The sequence below is a fragment of the Lacerta agilis genome, chromosome 1 (assembly GCF_009819535.1).
Source record: "Lacerta agilis isolate rLacAgi1 chromosome 1, rLacAgi1.pri, whole genome shotgun sequence".
In the NCBI taxonomy this organism is placed as follows: Eukaryota; Metazoa; Chordata; class Lepidosauria; order Squamata; family Lacertidae; genus Lacerta; species Lacerta agilis.
In genome coordinates this window covers 104,040,176-104,064,280 of record NC_046312.1, presented here as the reverse complement: position 1 = coordinate 104,064,280, position 24,105 = coordinate 104,040,176, and the positions used below count along the sequence as shown (strand labels likewise).

At 42.1% G+C, this 24,105-nt stretch overlaps 1 protein-coding gene across 13 annotated transcripts in view; it reads left to right on the top strand.

Moving 5' to 3' along the window:
- The window catches only part of BAZ2B (bromodomain adjacent to zinc finger domain 2B), a 183,149-nt gene that overhangs the window by 34,572 nt on the left and 124,472 nt on the right, over positions 1-24,105 (top strand). For all 13 annotated transcript variants that reach the window (XM_033165568.1, XM_033165616.1, XM_033165599.1 and 10 more), the window contains exon 2: positions 16,746-16,788. The gene's annotated coding sequence lies outside the window, so the exon portion shown is untranslated. The remainder of the gene's footprint in view (positions 1-16,745; positions 16,789-24,105) is intronic.

Sequence of the window (24,105 nt, the reverse complement as noted above, 5' to 3'; positions counted from 1 at the left end):
ATTTAGTTTGGGGGGGGGAAGTATTAGATATGAGAGTTAAACGTTAATGATAAAAACTGAAATTGTTGAAAAAATGGAATACCTGTTACCTTGCATTAGCAATGACTAAATTTATGGTGAGATGATAAAACTAGTAAGGTGCAAATGTATTTTGTTCTATAAACTGGAATAGTCTTTTTATTAAGGATCTCTTATGCACAAATGTGTATTTTTCTAATTATAGTTGTAGCATATTCATGCTCTGGTTGGAGAAAGGCCTTCATTTTACATTTTAAGTTTATTGAGAACCAGATTTGTGCACCAGTTCTGCCTTCCCCACATTTTATTTGCTTTGGATTTTCCACTATTCATTGCAGCTGGCTACATCCTGCTCAACATAGTAAAACTGGCTGAGTTCCCACTAGAATAGAGTTGTGTGAACTACTTTGTTATGGCTTTTCTTCTTGTTTTCTCATTACCATTCTCTCTTTACTTTCTGTCCTTTCTTTGTGGACATTGCTGATTCACTTCTCTTGAAGTCCTCTGCTTTCTACTTTTTTCCATGGGGGGGGCATTTCAGTACTCGGAGAAGAAAACAAAAACCAAGATACAAGGGAAAGTTCCCTATAACTGAAAACAAAACCCCAATGAACACTCTTAACTTAGAGCGCATGTGCTTTTAGAGAAGCAGAAATAGGTGTTCCAGGATGTTGGAAGGTTTTCAAGTAATGACAGTGTGTGGTGTTTTTGGTTTTGTATGTGTGAGTGGGGGGGGGAGTATAGCAGGGGACATTGCTGATGAGGGTTTTGTAAAGCTCGGAGGGCGGGTTGGCCATATTTGTTAGGCCAAGACATTTTGAGGCAGCCTAAAACATTCTGCTGCGTGATACCAAAGGCAAAGAACACCCCCCCCCCAGTCACCCATGAAAGGATCTGATTGGACTGACGGTTGAGTGGGAGAAAGTCCTCCATTGCACTTGGCGGGCATCAGGCTAGTTTATATGGTGTATATGATGGGTGGGTGGCACACATAGCTCTAATTTGCAAAAATAGGGAATGACTGGGGATGAATGCCTAGGAGAGAGCTGCTCACCAGCATCTGCTGCCTGAGGCTTCTATCTCAGTTTACCTAATGGTAAGGCCAGCTGTGTGTGCAAACTGGTTAAAGTGGTAACCCTTCATACACACAGGATATTGCTGCTTTGTATTAGAATAGTCGAAACATTTTCACAGTCAATATCTTGATAGGTATTTCAAATGAAAGCTTTTCTCTACATATTTTTGAAAGCCCTGCTTATGAACTGCATATAAACTACGAATTCTTATGAACTACATCTATAGTCATAAGTAATTAGAAGACATCTTGAGTACTTTCTGGCTCCAAGTCAATTGCAAGTACTCTTTCAAGTCTTCCACATAGTACAACACTGTTCAGTAATTGTCAGGAGAGATAGCCAAGCTATAATGCTGCTGTTATTTTTCATTTAATAAGCTGTAGGACTGTGTACTTTGGTTCTGGAGGAAGTAGAAAGCAATGTCACCGAAATAAGCTATGTGCCCATCTACACCCTTCTTCCCTTCCTGGTTTATTAAACAGTAGTTTTCTGTGTTGCCCAAATCTGAAAACTGGTTTGAGCAGTCCCTACAAGCTCAAATATAAACCCATTTTGATCCTGGCTTGATAGCCTGGTTTGTAGGGAGTGTTCAAACCAATTAGCTGGTTTGGACAACACAAGAAACTGTAGTTTAACAATTGCAGAAGTATTGAACCACTGCACAAAGGTGGGGACAGGAGACCATTCAGTACAGTGCTCTTTCCGGGTTCAGTGAATTGATTTTTTTATGGTTTATTTTTTGCTAAAGGGGCAGAGAGGAATGGCTGTAATTTTGCAGTGTTGTAAAAGGAGAAGCAACATGACTCAGTGGTGAGGGACATATGAAGAGCAAAGGGCAGAGAGAAGTCAAAGATAAAGTTAAGGCTTTGTGCCCACAACAGGCTAGATGGTGACATTGTAAATAGATAAGGAGAATAAACAAAGAGAGGGGGGCTTGGGCATACTGAGTTTGGGATGAGAAATTATGATTTATTTTTTAGTGTTGACTTTACGTTCACCATGAAGTACAACCAAACAGACTTCCAACATTAATGAAAGCATTTGAGATTTGGCATTTTCTATTATCTGAATAATATCACAGGAAATTAGAGGTATAAACACCCTACAGTGCAACCTTAAGCTTTTGGCTATGGCGTTAACTCTCTTTAGGTGTTTGCTACATAACAGGTGAAGGGATGTGTGGGGATAGCTCTGCTGTGATGTAGTTCCCCCGAACCAATGTGCAATTGGCTGAGTCTGAAAGGAGCTGGTTCATTGTGCAACGGGTTAATTTGATGCTAAATTACAATGTAAGTTATAAAAGATCTACCACAAAATATTATTGGCATAATCTTTTGAAATGTGATCATGCCTGGAAGCAGATCTTCATTTTGTGAAATGTCCTTGTGTAGCCATGGAATTGTAGAATTGCATGAGCTGCTTTTTGTTTTTGTTAGAGTCTATCTATGTGCTCAATAGTACTAATGAGGCCTAAAAATAAACAGCACTAAATCAATCTTTTAATGAAGTAACACAGCACACACATCAACTTGCAGAAGGAGGGGGGAAATCTAATAAAGACCGAAACGTGAGCGTATGACTCTTATTAGTACTGAAAAATGTTCACATTAAATTATTGCGTGCATAGGCACAATAGCCTTTTTGAGAATAAACTTCAGTTAATCTGAAAAGTCCCTATGCCTCTGACTGATATTTTTATTGTATAAACATGTTCGTATTGTGTAACTTCCTCAACTGCATGCCAGATCACATCTTTACAGTTGAGTCTTAGTTCATTTTCCATTTGTTATAAAGTCTGCCTACCAGAGGCATTGTTTTAATATGGTCGTGCTACATGCAGCCAAAGTTAAAATCTAGTATTTTAAACACTGTGAAGGAAAAGTTAATGGAGGAACAAGTCTGTGTATTTTCCTGCTTATAAATTAGTTCAAGGCAGAGTACCACAGACCTAATATTTTTATTTTTGTTACAATGCCTTTATGAGGTTGCCTCTAAAACGCCTAGCTCTTTCTCACTGTGGATAACAGAAGGGCCAGTCCTACTTCCTGCATTTATAAAAATTCTGAGTTGGATCCAGCCTTTGCCATTCTTAAAGCATAGCTTTTAGGTTTAAATCAATAGGTCTACTCTAAGTATAACCAAGTCTGGATCCAACCCTCTATGCTAATTGAATGTTCATGGAATCTGACACTGTTTGGCCTATGTGAAAGTTTTGTGCTTTTCATGACTTACAGGAATTTTTTCAACTTGGGTGATTATTTCCCACCATTCCACCCTGTTCTGTTGGTCTATGCTGCATAAGCTCCGCTCCCTTTGTTAAAATCTACAATTGTAGCTGTTGCTTTAGAATAGCTCCATTTGTGTGAAGCCATTCCAGAATGTGGCTCAGACAGATTTATGTGGGAGTTGCCGCTTCATTTCCACATTTAGTGGCCCTTGCATTTTTGTGTTCTTGATAGCAATCGAAAGGGTCCTGTGTGTGTGTGTGTGTGTGTGTGTGTGTGTGTGTGTGTGTGTGTGTGTTCCTTGGAAATTTAGCTGCCAACAATGTAGGACCTTCCCACAACCTTTCCACAGATGGGGCTGTTTCTATTTGTTTAGTTTGCTGCCTAATGACTCCCTGCAATATCAAAAAGTGAGCTGAGCCTACACATGGAGCAGTAGTTGAATAAGACAATATAGGTTTCTCTCCCCTTATACAGTATCTAAGGGAAACGACAGGTGGGTATTTAAAGGCATGACCAGTAGCTGGCATAAATTTATAAATATAACTAATGCATGTTCTGGCTGCACAGGAACCTTACTGTTGAGAGAGCAAGCCTAGGATTAGTGATTTTATGGGCCTACTTTTGAGCAACAGCTTGAGGTGGAGTGGGAAGAATGCAGAAGATTTCAGCAGGCATCACCAGGTTGGGCTAGGTATGTTTTTTGATGTAGGATTGCCATAGGCCTACGCCTGGAATTTCCCAGACATATCTGGAATACAGCAGCTGCAGTCAATGTCCAGGCGAAAATTGGCAAAATTTCTGGGAAAATCTGGACATATGGCAGGTCATGTCGGCAGTGTCAGTTTTGCCAATTTCCCTCAGAAATAGCTCCAAAACGTCCAACTTCTTTGCGATTTTGCAAAAAAAGCTTGATATATGGCAACCCTAGATGAGGGGATCTGTCTTTCTGATCAGTTGTAATGCAGTTGATACAGCTTTTGGTAAGGTAGGTTTTCGCTTTAAGTTGGAAAATGAAGATAATGGGGGTTATCTTGATGAGAAATATGGCCTGTGGGCATTGGTTTTGTGGTACAGCAGATTGCCATGACCTAAGGTTTGCTAGTGAGTGTTTATTAAAGTAAAAAATAATCTTTCAAAGTGGGCTGGTCAAAGTTTTTATCCTGCCTGAGACAGACCAGCAAATGCTTCCCACTCACTCCAAGGCAATGAGTTTTCAATATTCAAGGCAGGCCAAGTTATTTTCGCACCTGAGGTAGATAATCCCACAACCACAAAACTGGCTCTCCCTTTCTCTGGTATTGAATATACATTAATAATACATTAAATAACTAATAGTTTGCTGCTCTTTCATGATACGTAAAAAAAACAGCTGCCTGAGGCAACTGCTTCACTCTGCCTAACATTAAGGACAGCCGTGCTTTCAAACATTCTTTTAAACTTATTGCATAGTGTGAAAATTGCATTATAATAATAGATACAAATGACTTATTGAATTTATTTATTGCACTGTGCAATAAATAAAAAAGTCTATTTTGTATCTATTATTATAATGCAATTTTCACACTGTGTAACCCAAATTTTATTTTATGGTTTATTATTGTTTACATTTTGAATTAGATATATATGGAGGCACCAAAATCTTTTAAGAAGAAGAGTTTGGATTTGATATCCCGCTTTATCACTACCTGAAGGAGTCTCAAAGCGGCTAACATTCTCCTTTCCCTTCCCCCCCCCCACAACAAACACTCTGTGAGGTGAGTGGGGCTGAGAGACATCAGAGAAGTGTGACTAGCCCAAGGTCACCCAGCAGCTGCATGTGGAGGAGCGGAGACGTGAACCCGGTTCACCAGATTACGAGTCTACTGCTCTTAACCTCTACACCACACTGGCTCACAAGTGCTTAGGGCCTCTAAAGGTCTTGATCTGGCCCTGCAGGTAGCTGATGATGGAGTTTACTCTAGTATAGGGGTGCCATACGTCTGGATTTTCCCAGACGTTACCGGGATTTCAAAGCGCAACAACTTTCAGGGTGTCCTGTTTTTACTTTTTGAAATATGGAAACCCTACCCTAGCATATGCATTTCTTTGTGCACATTGCTTGGCTGCAGAACTGCATTGCGAATTCAGATAAGTGTGAATTTCGAAGGGTAGCTGTTGCATATTGTTTTGGCTTGCATATTGTTTTGGACAGTGTGAATTAGGTAGGTGTGCCTATAAAGGCAAACTGAATCGAATTTCTTTCCCATCCCTGGTGCTTTGTGCCTTGTGCTGTGCACTCTTGAGCTACCCTCCTGCTTTCAGGTGTGGTGGATGATCTGCCTCATAACCTGATTTGAAATAAAATTCAGCTGCTAGTCGGGCTGGCTTTTGTGCATGCATAGAATGGAAGAGGTGCCTCAGGAAGCAAAACATTGTGGCCTGGCCCTGGTGTCAATGCAGATGGTATAATTGTTGCTACAGGGGGTGATCCATCAACCTTCAGAGAACAAAAGGAGGGAGATACATTCATGACTAGCAAAACATTACTATTGTGGATGGAAGTCGAGGTGGGGCTGAACTGCTGCTGCTTTCTAATTTTTTTTTTTTTTTATTAAGAGGGTTATATAGGATGCATTAACTCTCATGTGTTTGAGTGGTACATCAGAGGAGTCAGCCTCTAAAGAATTTTATTTTAATGTAAATGACCCAGGAGATATTGTCATTCATCATTAATAATGACATAGACACTACACCGTAAGTACCTGTAGGACTTCAGAAACCACATCCTTCCTATATATAGTGCTCGTTATTTGAATTAATGCGCTCTCTGGGAGAAAGAATTGAATTTTCCTGGTGACAAAAACACAGCGTATTTCTGTTTTGAGAAATAAAAACACAAAAGAGAAGTGCTACCTTGAGAAAAGACATCTGGCTCAGCAAATGAATAACAACGGAGCATTTATTGTGTGAAGTATATATTATCTGGAAAGGCCGTAAAATATTTCTAAAATGTTGGCCTCCACATGTTCTAAAAAGGTACCTTGGTGAGGGATAATACATATTTTGTGGGATTTTAACAAAAACAACAAATGGCACAGAGGGCTGTGTTTGGGATTATATTGCTTGTGATGTCATAAAAGTTAAAGCATAGCTATGCTTGCCCTTACTTCAGAGATCTTTGTGGAGGGAAAGCAGAAATCCAATGGTGGATAAATGTTGCTGCTGTATGTCCTCTTCACCAAATTGCTGGAAGTAATTTTGACTTAAAACTGCATGTGTGTGAATCTTCAGCAAGGAATGAATACCTTGATGATTAAGAATAAATAAAACACTTTTAAATAATAATAATAATTTTGACATAGTGTGGTCCATACTGTGAGCATAAAGCTGGGTTTGCTTGTCTTTGTTCTTGATGATATGCTCCAGTTACTCAGGCTTGTCTCTTTACAGTTTATTTTGTCATCAGGGCCCCCCATAAATATACAGTCACCGGGATGCTCTGCTGTGACTATTGACTTTTATGGGCTATTGCAGTACTGCAAACTTCAGTAAGCCCATTACCTAAAAGATACAGCTTTTTCTAGAAAGGGGCGTGTCAAGGTGAGAGACCTTCAGAAGAGCTGTATTAGAGAAGTTAATGTTGGGTTTTGGAGGGGACTGCCGTCACATTTTGAACCAACCAGTTAATTTCTCTTAATGTCACATCTTAGGCTTCAGTTAGTTGGAGTGTATATAAAGTCCAATAACTTAGGTGGCAAAGTAGCAACTGGGTGGGTGGGAAGTGGATAGCGAGCTAAACTGTCTAACAAGTGTTACAACTTGTGGACATAATTGCTTTTGTCCTAATTTATGTTCCATTAAGTCCCATTGTTCCTTATACATGTAGGAAGCTTTACAGTGCAAACCTGTGCATTTTCACTCAGAAGGAAGTCCCATTGATTTAAGTGAGTCTGCCTCACAGGTAAGTGGCTATAAGCCCCTCCTTCAGAGCTTTGCACAAAGGCATTCCTAGTATGTCAGGGGAGAGGATTGTTCCACCAGCAGCTATAGCAGGGGTAGGCAACCTAAGGCCCGGGGGCCGGATCCGGCCCAATCGCCTTCTAAATCCGGCCCACGGATAGTCTGGGAATCAGCGTGATTTTACATGAGTACAATGTGTGCTTTTATTTAAAATGCATCTTTGGGTTATTTGTGGGGCATAGGAATCCGTTCATTATTTTTTTTCAAAATATAGTCCAGCCCACCACAAGGTCTGAGGGATGGTGGACCAGCCCATAGCTGAAAAAGGTTGCTGACTCCTGAGCTATGTTATTAAGATTGAAGTAGAAAAGTAGAACATTCGCACGCTGGGAAGGGATAAAATAAGGAAGAAGAGAGAAATCAGCATTCAGCAGGAGGAGTGTGAATCCTGGCTCTTCCTGATGGGAGTTGAGAGTCCCAACCTCATCTAGAGGACCACAGGTTCCCCACCCTTGAACCGAGGGCACAATTAGTCGTGACAGCAGGAAGACGTAAGTATACAGTGAAGCAGCCTTATACTGGGGTCAGAGCATGGCCCACATTTTATTTATTTTAAACAAATAAAATGCTTCTGCCCAAAGGCCCCCAAGGCATCATTCAAACCAAACTGCAAGCACTGATAAAATATAGCTGTAAAAGCAATACAACAGCAGGAAACACACGTCAGTTAAAAAAAAAAAAGCCAAACAACTATTGTGTCAGCTCAAAAGCCCAACAAAGCAGCATAGCCTTGACAACCCAACCAAAAATGTGTGGGATAGGGGCTAGAACAAATCTCCAAGGGGAGGTGTTCTGTAACCAAGGTGCCACTGCAGAAAAAGCCTTGTAATGTCTGCTCTTCTGCATGCAGAGCTTTCCCGATCTACAGGTGGGGTGTACTGATTGGACTTTGCACCCCAAAGCATATCACATGGCTCTTCAGTTGAAAGGGCTCGAAAGACGGAAGCAATCTTGCATTATAAAGGGGAATATTGTGATTCCAAACAAGAGGTTGTATCTCATTGCCATACAGTCATACCTCTGGTTACAATTGCTTCAGGTTGCGTTCGTCATGGGATACGAACGCGCCAAACCTGGAAGTACCGGAACGGGTTACTTCCGGCTTCGGCAATTTGGGCATGTGCAGAAGCGCAAAATGACGTCAGGCATGCTTCAGGTTGCGGACCTTTCAGGTTGTGAACGGGGCTCTGGAACACATCCCGTTCACAACCAGAGGTACAACTGTATTTTAAATAAATGATCTGGAGCATAAAGCCTTCGGTTCAGAAGGGCCATAAAAACATGCTGGTGTGTGGTTATCTAGCATGTTAGTAATTTAAAATGTAGTGGGTCAAAGACGAAACTGTGAACCAGGAGTCCAAAGTCCTAAATACATGACTGAAGCGTAGTAGGTAGCAAGCTACCCGCTTTCAGATTCAGCTGTGCTTTTGCAATATGTGGATAATAATACTGAAAATATTTTATGGGATTGTTTCAAGAAATACTGAGATAAAGAATTGCTGAGTTCTAGATGGCAGTTGCATATTATGTTCATTTTGAAATTGCCATGCAGATGTGTAATTCTCATATGTCTAGTCCTGAAGGATATTGCTTAATCTAAATAAACTTAAACCAAAAGGTAGGTTGATAGGTTGGCTAGGTGCCCAAATCATGCTGTTTGGGCAGCTCCTAACCCCATCTGTGGGTGAATAGGCCATTGGTGGTGAAGGAAATGTGTTATTATGCATGTGCCCCAAAGCACTTGGCTGGTTAACATTCATATGTATTGAGGCTACAAGGTGCCCTTGCACAGGTCCACATGTATAAGTGCCACTATTCTAATTTTAAAATATTGGGAGGTTATGATATTGCCACCCGTTTGACACCATCCTTGGCAAGTGAGGAAGTGGAGCAGACTGCCTGGGGCGATGGAGGTGTTTGAGTTGAGGTTGGACTACCATCTGTCAGGGATGCTGTGGTTGCATTGCAGAGCCTACACTGAGCAGGGTTGTTGACTAGATGACTACCAAGGTCCCTTCCAACTCTAGCCCCTCTTTAGGGCATATAATATCAATGTATTGGGCTGTGTATTCCAGCCCCACTCCTAGTTTCCCACTTTCCGTCTAACCCACCCCGGAACCTACCTTGATTCACAAGGTCTGAAGGGGGCTTCTAACAACATTCAACTGAATGCTCTTAGAAGTCTCCCGATGATCAGGAACTCTGGACTATCAGGGTTCCTGGTGGCAAGAAGGATTCGAAAAATGTTCAGATGAATGTGCTTAGAAGCCCCATTCAGCCCTTTCTGCTCAGCATGGAGTGAGCAAGAGTGGAGTGGTTGGAGCCAGCAGGGGTAGAGACAGTGGGTGCAGGTATTCCTTGTTCGGGTGTAACGTCTGAACAATGCAACCAACATTTTAAAAGAGGTTGCCTATAGTGGCATAAGGGAGCTCCTCCCAGGCTGTGCCAAGTCTCATTTTGTCTACAATAAGTTCTCTGGCATGCAAAGGGGATGAAAATATCACATTTCCATTGATATGCCAAAGGTCCCCAGATGCAGAAGACAGGAGCAGAGATGTTAGGGACAACCTGGGCTGCACTGCCTCTCTATTGCAGGTGTTTCTGGAATGAGCTCAGAATGGATCCAGTGCCCACTATAGAAATACCTCAAGGACCAGTGGAGGAACGCTTCCTCATCCTTATAACAAGAAGAACTTGCTAGATATATATGGATGAATCACATGCGCCTGACTGTCAGCCTTCACTCATGTATTGAGTTTGGGGTCATTCATAACATTTTAATGGGATTGCCCACATTTTGCATTTGCAGAGCACAGATACAGTATAGATAGTTCCCGTTATAAGCTTTTCTCAAGGTGCAATTTCTAGCACAGTTATTGGCAACTGTGCCAGAAAAAACGAGAATAATTTGGTCACAGTGAAAAAACGACGCTCTTGTTTTCGACCTTACTTGCTTTTTTATTAGTCTGCTAAAGCAGATTTGAATGTCTTGCCTATACCCAGCTGTCCGTAGAAAATATCCATGACAGAAATGCTGCACTAGCATATAATTCCCCCTCTCATGTCTCCTAATTGAACAGACTGCCCTTGCTCAGTTACAGATGGCTTTACTGCCATGCGCCTCCTGCAGCCTTCTTTGCAGCTGTGAGCTCAGACATGCTGCTATACAAATGCTCTTCTTTGGAGCACGCAGTCTATGTTTTCAAAGGCATTGAGAGCATAAGTGGGTTCCGTTGCCCTTTCTTTTTTAAGAGTTAAGTGGAAGGGTGGAGTGGAGTTGTTTAGCGAAGTCTGAGGGGGCATGACCAGAGATAATGGGACAAAAGGCGAGGTAAATTCAGGCCTAATATCAAGAGAACTTTTGCACAGTGAGATTTATAAGGGCAGCAAAGCAGTTCCCCAAGAAAGCTGGCACTATCCCAGTTTGGGACAATTGGGCATTAGTACAGGAACGGCTGCCAACTGCATTGACAATGGAGTCTGTGCCAAGTATTTTGGCACAGGGATGAATTGAGCAATCTAAAAAACCCACCTACCTTTGGTTTCTCAATCCTTGTTAGTATTTTGTTTTTAAATAATACCTTTCATCAAATGAGCCTTGTACAGGTGTGTGTGTATATCTATTTATCTACATATCTATATATATATATCACAGTTTCATATCACTGTATACCTGAAGCCAAGTTGCTTCTTCCTTTTAGTATTTGGAATTAATTTTCTTTAAAATTATTAGATTTCTATCCCACACTTGTGGGCTCAAGAGTGGCTAGCCAGTAGGGTTTGGTTTCCCCCCAAGTACAAAACAGTCTCCAGAATGGAGTCAGTTGATTCCCAACTTTATTTGCTTTACTTTTCAGCACTTGAAAACCAACATGGGTAGAACTGATGCTAAGAGTTATTGAGTACCATGCTTCTCCCCCCACCCCCACCAAAAAAAGAATCGTCTATGCAAAGGCAAACTTTATAAAAGACGAAGGATCCCAGTATCTGCCTCTTCAGCTTAAATGAGATGTGGTCAATGTATGCCTCTAGGAACAGGCAGGGGCATTGCCGTGTACTGAAAAGTCTTGGGGCACAGGTCCACGACACATATTTGGATCTGGACAAGTTAAGATGGTGGGTATCCAAGGTCTCAATGGCACAGCACTTGGAGCATGTCCAACCCTTCTTCTTGCAAAATGTTCAAAAAAAAGTAGGGGAGTAGGGGGAGGGAATCCAGTACTTGGTGCAATAAATACATAGCAGGGCTCAGACCCCCTGGACACCCCCCCACTCAGCAATGGCCCTGGTGACAGGCATAGTTTCAGCTTAAATCTATGTAGAATTACTCAGAAGTAAATTCTGTCCAGCAGGAGGTGTCAGCACTTGCAGTATGGAGTAACCTCTCCTCATTTTGTGTGCAGAGGACCTGTTTGCTGCGGCTGCCTCCTCCTTTTGCTGATGCTGGAAAGAAAGTTCCCTCAGCACTTATTTCTCCTGTGCCTGAAGAGAGCTTAATTCCTCTGAGATGAAGAGGCAGCAGTATCAGAGCAGCCCCCCAAGTGACTGCACTGTAGCAGCTTTCAATTAGCTATATGCTACTACTTTTTAAGTGCATTTTCCAGAATCTGCTTTGGTCTTCAGCATAGAGGAAATGGCCTGAATGCCCATTCTCGGTTCTGAAAAGAAATGCCTCAGGGCCACACTTCATGTCACACTGTTCATGTTTTTTTTAAAAAAGCGTGCTTAAGCCAGACACGTTTATTTTGAAGAAAAGCTAGCTGGGCCATGATCTGGAACATATTACTAATGTAGATCAGATTCCCTGTGCTCCTTTCTAAACCAAGAACTCACTCTTCCAGATGCTATTCGCTGCCCCAAAGGTGCTGCTGCAATGTGTAGCTTGGCCCTTAGAATGTAGCTAATTAGGTGTTCAAATAATTTCCACCACTCTGTGGAATATATAGGTATGTACACATGACACACCTTCAATGTGCAATAGCAGGAGCATTAATGGGAAAAGATCCTACATGCTTACAGAGGTACACTTACAGTAGGGTTGCCATATTTCAAAAAGTGAAAATCCGGACAGAAAAGTTGTTGAGTTTTGGTCTGGCCAAAGTTGTTGAGCTTCTTTTGCAAAATCTCAGGGGAAAATGAAGTTTTTGAGCTACTTTACAGGGAAATCACAAAAAACGACACTGCCGACATGGGTTGCAAAGTCTTATGCTCAGTTTGGCATGTGGCCACTGCTTCCTTGAGATGTAGTGAAGGCAGCAGCTATGACCAAACTGTAAAGCAGTGGGACCACAACAGACTAAGCACAGTGGAGTCAGGAAAGTGGTTAGCAAGTTCAGTCCTCAGTGCTTAAAGAACAAAGCAAGCGATTGCTGAGCCAAAATGGCCTTTGTAAGAATGAATAATACAGAAATTGAGAGTTCTAAAAGCCACAATGAGCTAAACTATATGAGGATAAGTTCTAAATTCTCATACATAATGCAGAGCATAATGCAAATATATCATGTAGCTTTAATCTTTATCATTTGAAATCTTAACCAGACTCTTTCCAGTGTGATCATTTCTCTTAAAGAGAGTTATTTTAAGAATATAATGAGAGCATGACGATTTTTACTAATTATGGTGAGAGACTTGGAATATATTTAACTTCTGCCTTAGAAGACATTTGTTAGCAGTCATTCGTCAATCATTTTTAACTTGTGACCTTGCAGTGTGCAGCGTGCTTTGGAAACAATGGCAAAGCGCAAGGAAATGATCAATTTCTAAACATAGCTGAGCAGTTTCTTAAAAATGTGAAATATGGACATGTTGTCTTTGAAGAGCAGGATTATTTGTAAAATGCCCTTGGCTGTGATTAACAATGTATAGCAAGCAGCTCTCAAGAGCAGCAAACCTAAGGTGTGAACAAAAAAAACTGCTATAGTTTATCAAAAGGAACGAACAAATTCCAGTAATATAAAATAGGTCTCTGCTGGCCTCTTGTTGACAAAGAATAAATAACTAGCTTTTGGTGGATGCCGGCATCCTCAACATTCTTTCCCACCATTTTATACATGCACAAGAACATGCAAACACACATACTAAGGAGAGGAGTACAAAGCAGACCTGTATAGAGCAGGTAAAGACGTTCCAGTATTGTTCACAGACCAGACCACAAACTATACATGCACAGGACAAACCAGTGCATGCATGAGAACTGCAGTCCACAAACTACAGACAAACCCATACTACACACAGGTTACGTCTTTGACTGTGTGATGGGGCTTAAAGCACGTACACATGAATGTGTGTAGAGGTCCTTTGCATGAACCTGCCTAGTTATGAAGACTTACTGCAGGGGCCTTATTGCAGACTCCCTACCCTTCACCTTCAGAGGTGAGGTGAGTGGAGATTGCCAGTCCTTCTCAATAATGGTGCCCAAACTTTGGATCATACTCAAAGGAGTGCTTTTTCAGTGCCAGGTGAAAAGCTTGTTTTATTTGGCCATACCTTTTTAGATATTTCAGTTTCAAACAGAAGTTAGGCTGTAGGGAATATGTCTCATTTAACTCAGTGGGATTCACTTCTGAGTAGACACCTGCAGGACTACACTATATTTTTCGTCTCCTGCTGCTATCTTTGTATGGATGTCTTGCTTGTATTTATTTATGCATTAACATTTTGTTAGAAGGTCTAGGTCCAGCATCCTACCCACACCAATTAAGCTTATAATCTTGGGTTAGAGTCAGTTTTCTAACAGGTTGTTGTTTGGGTGTTGGTGACATGGCTGAAGAACAGCCAAGGAACTAAGCCACAACCTTCTTAACACAATTTGTGATGGATATTGCTGTGTTGAGTTACCTTCAGGCATCCATCTTACCACCCTTCATGAAACTGCATGATCATGCAAGTATACTGGCTGTAGTGCGATAGACACCAGTGTATTTAGAAGGAAGTTTCAGCATTTATCTTTATGTCAGCTTTTAAATATATGTGGCCTTAGTAAAGCTAGGCTATCAGTCCTTGCCTCTGAATTGTATAGCAGGGAATGAAGAACATTTCATCATGATCTACTGTGTTGATGCAGTATGGATGATGATAATTTTTTGGGTGGTAGCAGACATAACCTGTTGAAAAATTTGAAAGTAAGAATGTTTTCTATCAACACTAGTGGAATGACATTGCTCTGTGATTCCAGTGTTCTGGTGTCACCTTTATTCTTGTAAGTGAGACAGATGAAGCATTTTTGAATTTCTGTGGGAAGATTTCACTCTGAGCAGATGGGCTTGTAAAGTCCTTTCTGTTTTCTGGTAGGCTTTATTAAAATATTCTTCTGTTATGCCATTCGTCCCTTGCTAGCATTGTACTATATTTCATTTCAATGGAGCATAAATAAATATATTGGAAGGCTGCATGCTGCTTATTCTAAGCTTAATGAGGACAAAGTAGATTGCTTGCTGTAGTAGCACCTCCAAAACTCCAGGAAACGCTGTTTCAGTATTGAATAAAGGGAGCACTGTTTCTTCTTCAGTGTTGACTTTTTTCATTGCCAGAATCCAGGAAGAAGATACAGGACAAATAGAGCTAGTAGGTGATTAAAGTATCAGGCCTTTTCTGCTTGAAGAGAGGTATGTGTGTGTTTGTGATTCAATTAGGCAGGAGTCTCAATGGAAACTGAAAGGAGAATAAGAATGCCTCTGTATTAGGACTGCCAACTTTTTCTTAAAACTGGCCTAATCTGCAGCCATTAGCCTGGCGATAATGTTTATTTCCATGCTATAAAAAGGATCAACTGCCAATTTGTGCAGATTAATCTGCTCTTAAAGGCAGAAGAGCTGGCCAAACTCCCCCCCCCCCTTGCCCACTTCCAATCAGATGCCAATGCTACGGTGCATCTGTGGAACTCCCTTTTGGCTGCTAAATTAGACTCTGCCAAACCCCATTCCTGTTGACTCCATCTTCATTCTACTATATTTTTACCCTTCGGCTTCTAAAGGTAGGAGCAAGAGCTGCTTCTACAGTACTGGAGGGGACAAGATTTAAATTCCTTTCCCGGTTTCATGCTAGCTCTTTTTCACCGTGCCATCCACGCGTGTCAGAAATAAGAAAATGTTGTCTACCTGTAATCTTGTCCACATGGTCACATATATGAGGCGTTCTCTATGTGTGTGGAGAAGCTTGCTTTCCTCCACTGTACAGATGACGTGACGTACGAGCGGAGGCCTCTATGTGAATGCCTATTCATGCCGTGTTTCTCAAACTTAGGTCCCCAGCTGTTGTTGGACTACAACAACCATAATCAGTTAGTCCTCTAATCCCATCCGCAACTCTCTCACATGCGCACCCACCCACATGTATCTCACTTGCAGAGTGTTTCCTGAACCTCACCTCAACATCCAGGAGTGGCTGGAGGGAAGGGACAGTGCTGCAACATCCCTTCCATGAACTGGGATGGTGCAGAGACAAGGTGGCGGCGAGGGGGACAGCCCTAGCTGAGGCAATCCAGCACTCCCTCCAATGCACTCAACGTGCCCTTGCTGCTCAGCAGTGAGGCTGCTGCCAGGAGGCCAGGTCAGCAGCCTCTCTCCTCCCCGCTGGCCATTTCTGAAAACACTCAGTGGCCCTTTGCTTTACAGACCCCTAAATAAATAAGAAGAACTGGATCAGACAAAAGGCCTATTTAGTCCAGCATTCTGTTTTGGGCAGCAGCAAACAGTATGTCCATTAGAAGCCCTGGTGTTGAGGTTGCTCACAGCAGATGCATTTCCATACGTGCAGTGCTAGAGAGGTGCACAGTGCTGTTTCCAGATTCGAGATAGCTGTTGTAATAGAGATTGGATTGGATTGAAGATGTTGGGCATCTCAGTGGCTCCCCTCCTTGAGTAGGCTTACCACATCACTAGTACGGTCTATTTGTTATGCCTCTCACTATGTGCTGAGTCTGCACAGCTGTCCAGTGGAGGAGGGCAAGGTGGGCAGACGCTCTTTACTCCTGTTGTTGCTAGGAGAGGGCAGGTGAATAGGCATGGGGACTCCAGTGGTTGGCAGTGGGCCCCTTCCTGGGGTATGCGCTTCTGCAGGTGCCCAGCAATGCCAACCTGTGAGACCAGCATAGGATGAGTGTGCTTCAGAAGCACAGCTTGTCACAAATGGACTGGAATATAAGAATGGCTGGTATAGTAGTGCTGTGCCTGGCTTGTGGGTTGTAGGTCATTGAAAGAAGTAGTTATGCTACAGTCCTTTGTGGTGTCGTTCTTTATCCTGCAATTAATTTAAATGTTTTTGTGTGTATGTGATCAGGTGTTCTAGTTATTGCATATTCATTGTGCTGCAGTCATCTTCTGATTGTTTATGGAATTCCTACGTATTACATTAGATGTGTTTATCCAACATTGTTTCACATCCGTTAGTAATTCATTGGAACATTACCTCTTCTCTTGTTTTTCAGCTTGCAAAACAGTGATGCCACAGAACTGACCACATTGATCACAGTAAGTAATTCCTCAGTTACTGACACGATGATATTTTTTTTAGAGAAGTGTGAATCATGTGGTGAAGTATAAACGGAAGTGTGAACAAACAACAACAACATTGAGTTAAATCCAGAAATCAATGCAACGTAAATATATTTTGGGGTTTTATGTCCCAATTAGTTCCAATCAGATTTGGGGCTCATGCAGAGTTCCACTTGTCCTGCCATTTCCCCCCAGGAAAACCCAATCTTTATTGCTGAATTGGAGCAAACATCAGCTGGGTTTTCTGCAGATGGGTACTTGCTCCGATTCAGCATTAAACAGCTGTCTCCCGTTGTTCGGTCCCAGCATCTGCCCACCTAGCAGTTCAAAAGCACATCAAGTGCAAGTAGATAAGTAGGTACTGCTCCGGCAGGAAGGTAAACGGCGTTTCTGTGTGCTGCTCTGGTTCGCCAGAAGCGACTTAGTCATGCTGGCCACATGACTTGGAACAACTGTCTTCAGACAAACGTCGGCTCCCTCAGCCTATAGAGCGAGAGGAGCGCCGCAACCCCAGAGTCGTCCGCTACTGGACCTAATGGTCAGGGGTACCTTTACCTTTACCTTTAACTGAATAATATGGCACCTCCTAGCACTTTGTACCAGTATAGTGGCAGTCTCACTCATAGTAGTTGATGCAATATGTTGTGTTGTACAAATGTTACATGTGTGTGGGGGGGGGCTGCTTAACGTATAACCAAAAAAATAAGAAATGCATCGCTCCAAAAAAATGAGGTTTGGATAAAATGTACATGTGCTCATTTGTATATTAAATAAGTGGACCAAGAAACAGAATCTCCCAATCCCTAATTATCACTACTGTCAGAAGTATCAGGTTTTAACACTGTGTACCTGGTGCTGGCTGTTGAATGAGGGGGATCTGCCTCCTAGTCATAAGTAGGAAAGAATTAAAAAATGGCAATGAAGCACTGAGACTTGTTCTTCTTGACAGATCATTCATCCTTGCAGGATTGCAGCAATAATGTCCACATCGTAGTACCTATCCCCTTGTTTTACTCTTACTATTGTCACACATGGAAACGGTGGCCTCATTTCTAAGTGAAATTATACACTGGTTGCTATTTGATATTATCATTATTATGGTTCATTTGCTGCATTTGCTGCTGACAAAATTCAGTTTCCAGCCATTGGTACAAATTAACAAGGTGCTTTTTTCATTTTCATTCGGAAGTTGCATTTAGCTGAAAGAAAACTGTTGGTGAGGGGGTTTGTGGAAAAAGAATGTTATGATCTGATGGTTTCTGTCACATTTAAGTGCAAGATCAGGGGCCTGGCTTTACAATCCTAACTGCACTGTGTAGAAGCAAGTCTCATTGAAATAAATGGGACTTGATTTCTAATAATGACTGTGATCCCAAGATCTGCATGGTGGAGGCATCCACATGTGACTTGGGTCTTTCCTTTTAAATCTGTACCCTGAATCCTGTGCTTAATGTAATCTATGGTTTGTTGGTTCCCTCTAGTGCTCATGGTAGGATCTCACTCTGTATGTTTGGAATGGGATATAAGGCTGTAAACCTAAGGTCAGAACGGAACATTACCCAAACAAACAAACAAACAAACAGCCTCTGCCCCTCTTCCTTGATAACATGACCTTATTTTGTGTCCTGATACCACACGAAACTGGATTTTTTGCTTCAGTCTGCATCACTTACGCTGAACCTTATTTGCCATTTTACTCAGTTTATTGAGACGCTTTTGGAACACTTTGTAAGATATGTGGGTTGCACCCTGAATAATTTGGTGTCACCCACGATCTTGGCTTCTTCACTGCTCTTTCCGGCCCCCATATTATTGATGAATCTTAAATAGCATGGGACCCAACACACTTCAGACCTTGGGTCTCAATGTGCAAAGTTTGAGGCTGGGAGGGGGAGGGATGTGATACCAGGGGCAGAGGTGCTACCTCTCAGAGGTGCTTCATTCTCCCTTCCCCATTCTTTAAATGACTATTTCCTATAGCCACCGGCAGCCTGTTCTCAAGGCAATTCCTGGGACAAACTACAGGCGACGTTAAATGCAGCTTTGCAGCTAAGGCTGTATTCACACCATGCATTCAATGCACATAGCCTCCCCCAAGAATCCTGGGAACTATGGTTTGTTATTGGTCCTGGGAATTGAAGCTCTGTGAAGGGTAAAATGCAGTCCCCAGGATTCTTGGGAGAGGGGGGATGTGCTTTCAATGTATCGTGTATACACAGCCTCTGGGCAGATTCTTAAAAATGGAAATTGCACCAGCTTGGTGGTGGTGGGGTGATAATTAATTGGATCAAAACAGGCATAGGGAAGAAATTTGACTATTTCTCCCCTGCTCTGGTATTTAGGAAGATCACTCCTCTATAGCTGATATTTGGAGCCTATGAACAATTCCTCCCCTCTCACTCCTCAGCAAATACTAGTTTCAGAAGAGGCATTTCCCTCAAGACTGGAGCAGGGGGTGAAAGGGTAGGAGCATACTCCCTTGCTGGATGTATTTATCAATCACACTCTTGGAAAATAGAAAATTTTGTCTCTTAGTGGGTCTGTGCATGTTGGGTATGTAGGTGACACCTTCAAAGAGATCTGTTATCTTTTCATTATTTTTGATTGTCAGAAACAGGGTTGCCTCCAAGACAGAGTATGGAATGGTTAAAAGGGAGGTTGTTATTTGTCTTTTGCCGTCTTAAGATAAAAGGTGGGCATTTATTCTTTGCTGCTGTGTTTAACTGTGTCTCACTCAGGTAACATTGTGCCGGGTAACATTTAGCTTCCCTTATTCGGCGCAAGCTGAATATTTTACGATACTCTGCAATCTTGTATTTCAGTAGCGACCTTCATGCCTGCATCCCAGGGGTGCTTTACAATCAGTAAAGTTAAAATTAGATCTGGTAGCACAGGAGGAAAAAAATTGCTAAAACAATCATTTTAGAAATGCTGACTAAAAGAAATAATTTTTAAGGTTAGATTCGAAAGGCCCGCAAGTTGGAAATGCTTTCCGCTCGTAACTGACAGCGTGTTCCACAGCCGAACGTGAAGCTATTAAAAACCTCTCCATGCAACCTTACAAATAAATATTTAGGAATGGAAAAGGGACTGGTATCTGCTGATTTCGGAGAGAACAGCCAGGTTCGTACAGAGAGAGCAAATCTATTAAATAGGTGTTGGGTGGTGGTGGAGTGATTTAAAGGTCAAAAGAACAATTTTGTAGCGTATACATTGCTTAGTAGGGTGCCCGTGATGTGACAGCAAAACAGGAGGAAGATAAGATAACCTGCAACATGTAAGTTGGAAGCAACCACAGAAACTGCAGAACCAGGAAAGTAGAGGGGTGAGGGTTTGTTATAATGAACCCATGAAAATGAGGAAGAGAACACCTAACTTCAGAAAAGAACAGCTACCATTTACTTAAGATGGTGGGCACTGTATTGAAGTTTTAAGGTGGCAATCCTAGGGACACTTCCTTGAGAGTAAGACCCATTGAACTCTGTGGGACTCGTATTACCGAATAGACATATTTAGGATAGGGTCTATAACAGTACAGGGCAATGTATGCTACTATTTTTGTTTAATAGTTCATCTCAAGTCCTCCTAGACAAGTGGAAATTACGTTTTTAAAGTAAGTGTGAGGTGTGCACATGATTGCTAGCAACAGTACCGTATATTGCCGCATTACAGTGTAAGATCTCCTCATAAGCTCTATTTATTTGTTTTCTCTCTACCCACCCACCCATGCAGTTAAAAGGCTCTTGGCCCTACCACCCCTTGCACTTTTTTGCCCTGCAGCCTCCCCCCCCCCAATGTGTTGGTGGCTGAATGTCTACACTAGATACTCTGGGCGATTAAATAAAATCCAAGGTTCTAAAACATTGTGGCTAGTCTAGTCAAGTAGAGCTGTTCCCTTCTGCAGACATTCTGACCCCCAGCAAATGAGGAGGAATGGCTGTTAGAGACACACAGGAGGCAGAGAGGGCAATGGGTTAATTCCTGTGCTAGTATTCTGGTGCAAGAGAATGAGTGAATAGATGTATAATTTTGAGAATTGAGGGACTGCAAAGGAGAATCGCCTACAGCAGGCTTGCATAATTTATAACACACCGGCCTGAAATCAGGGCCTCAATAAACCTGTTATTTATTTCTTGCTTGGGACAGCAAAACAGGAGGTACATGACTGAGGTGGTGTGTGGCCTGGTGGAACACAAGTTGGCCAGGTCTGCACTGCAGTATCCCAAGACTAGTGCCAAGCATAGGTTATAGCAGACTTTGTTTAGGTGCTGTTGACACAGAGTTTATATCTCCTTGGAGCTTCCCTCACACCTGCATGAGTGTTTTTGCTAAGCACAGGTTGTTGGAGAGCCAGTGTGATGTAGTGGTTAAGAGCGGTGGACTCGTAATCTGGTGAACCGGGTTCACGTCCCCGCCCCTCCACATGCAGCTGCTGGGTGATCTTGGGCTAGTCACACTTCTCTGAAGTCTCTCAGCCTCACTCACCTCACAGAGTGTTTGTTGTGGGGGAGGAAGGAACAGGAGAATGTTAGCTGTTTTGAGACTCCTTTGGGTAGTGATAAAGCGGGATATCAAATCCAAACTCCTCCTCCTCTTCCTCTTCCTCTTGGATTGTTGGGACCAACAGGGTTACCTGAAGGAGCGTCTCCACCCCCATCATTCTGCCTGGACACTGAGGTCCAGTGCCGAGGGCCTTCTGGCAGTTCCCTCACTACGAGAAGCCAAGTTACAGGTAACCAGGCAGAGGGCCTTCTCAGTAGTGGCACCCGCCCTGTGGAACACCCTCCCACCAGATGTCAAAGAGAAAAACAACTACCAGACCTTTAGAAGACATCTGAAGGCAGCCCTGTTTAGGGAGGCTTTTAAGGTTTAATAGATTATTGCATTTTAATGTTCTGTTGGAAGCCGCCCAGAGTGCTGGGGAAACCCAGCCAGATGGGTGGGGTATAAATTATTATTATTATTATTATTATTATTATTATTATTATACCTGTTGTTCTGGCCTAACTGCAGTACAGACAGGCAGAGCCTAATAGCGGGTTCAGAATAGCCACAGTGTGGTTTCAGGAATGTCCTTGAGGATCCTACTGTTGTCAAACAGACACAGGCTACATTCTGAATATGCAGATGGAGAGCCAGTTATACACTTAATGAGTCCTACCATTTATTCTTGTGTCCAACCTATGTTGTTTCCAGGTCAGCCAGAACTTGTCACCTTCTTCTAATAACTTCTTTATGAGCATGCCATGTTTAATTAACAGACCATGAGAACAAATTTGGTTACTCAAGTCTGACCCTCCCATGTAACTAGTAGTCCATAGGACACGCAAGGACTGACCCCTCAGTCATTTCACTCTTCCCAATCTTTTTCCTGCCCTGTGTGGAACGCAAAGATATTTCCTTAGATGGATGGGTGGCACATAGCATTAATCCCCCCTGCCCAGCGTAACGTCGGATCAGAAGAAGGAATTATTTCATAGAATCTTAAAAGACGCATCTTCATTATTCAGGATGGAATTCAGAGTAGCCCCAAGAAGATTGTTGTGCTTGCCTGACAGCACAATTTCCCCTCCCCTCCCCTTGTGTGCTGTTTTGGGGGGTTTCCCTGATCCTCCAGAACAGATTTTGGCAGCAGGAGAAGACGGTGGAAGCTAGGTTGCGTCAGGTTAGTTGAACACAGCCCTGCATATTCCCCACTTGCTAGTAATATGTCTATTTTTTAAAAAATACACAATATAAAAAAAATCCTTCCAGCACAAATCCATCTCTCCCCACTTCTTAATTCCCCCTTTAATACTTTGAAACTCAATGTGTATTTTCTAAAACGATATTTCAGTCTTAAAATTTAATTATTTCAGGGCAATCTTGACTCAATGTAGGTCTTTTTGAATTGTTCTTACTAGTCGGTAGGGAGTCTACCCCAAATAATGGCCTCTCTTTCCTCTCTTAAGGGTGATGATTCATGTTATTCTGGTTATAGTGTGTTCTCAGACCCAGCATGAAACCACAAATTTTGCTTTAATATCCTGAAATATTATGGAAACACTGTTACTTGTTTCCCACAGACGGTTCAGAAAGAAAACTAAAAATCCACCACTTTCTATTTGCACAGCACCTGCAGATTTAATTAAACCTTTGCTTCTATATAATAACAATAATTATAACTGAGAAACCTAAAAGAATAAGATCTCTGCACACCGTTTTAAGTGTTTGCAATAAGTAAATCTGTTTAAAATGGAAGGCAAGAAGTAATTACACATCTCAAGATTATTTTTTAAAAGAATGTAGTTTTGCAAAACATACATGTAGATTAAAAAGAGACAAATATTAAGGTTGAAGTACTGCAAATGAATATGGAGCTGCTTGGTGTTTGTAATTCAGAGACTCATTTGCTGACAAATCAGCAGTAAAGATTAAGCAAAATCTGCATTGTGTGATTGAGGAATACAGATTAGCTCAAAGGAGAAAATTGGCAATGGAGAATGAAACCATTTTTTTGCATAGCATAGTCATTAAAATATCAAATCTCCTTCTCTTCCTCCTTCCTTGCACCAAAACTTTGAAGTGCAAAAACTGAGAATTCATATATTACATGGTTACTTTATCTGAGGTGCTTTATGCAAAACACCAGATGACAAACAAGGTTTCAACATAAACTGTTTGATTATGCTGTTATGTTTCCCATTAGCCAGGTCCGTGAGAGTGAAAGAAAGAAGAAAAAAATAAATATTTGAGAAACATTTGCTCCTGGTTAATTAGATACTGGGACAAAAAAAGAGAGAGCCAAACTTTGCCAAATAGATCACAGAGCAATCCAAACTGTTGGTGTAGGGGGTTGGAATATATGTAGGTGTGTCCTTCCACTTAGCTCTCCTGTCTGGGCAGAAATGACACAAGAGCACCAAACTGCTTCTTTCTGCTGAACGGGGCGGCGGGAGGCAGACATCTTTGGAGGGCTGTCCACCGCAGTAAGCATTGGATGGCTCCAGGTCCATTCAGAGTCTGCTGGTTTCCAAGCTGGTTTTACTGCTGTCGTGCAACGACATCATTCCTGATTGCTGCGCCAGCCTAGAACTGGTGTGGGAGTCGGGTCAACATATGTCCTGATTGTCTTGCCCTTCCCCCAACCTTCTGTTGCTGCCATGAGAACAGGGCTGCAGATGCACTGATGGCCCTGCCATTCTACAGTGATCCACCAATAGGATTGGCATGGAGGTTGGACTGTGCCTTTGCACTGTTTTAAAGACCATGTCATTGTGTGTGTGTGTGTGTGTGTGTGTGTGTGTGTGTGTG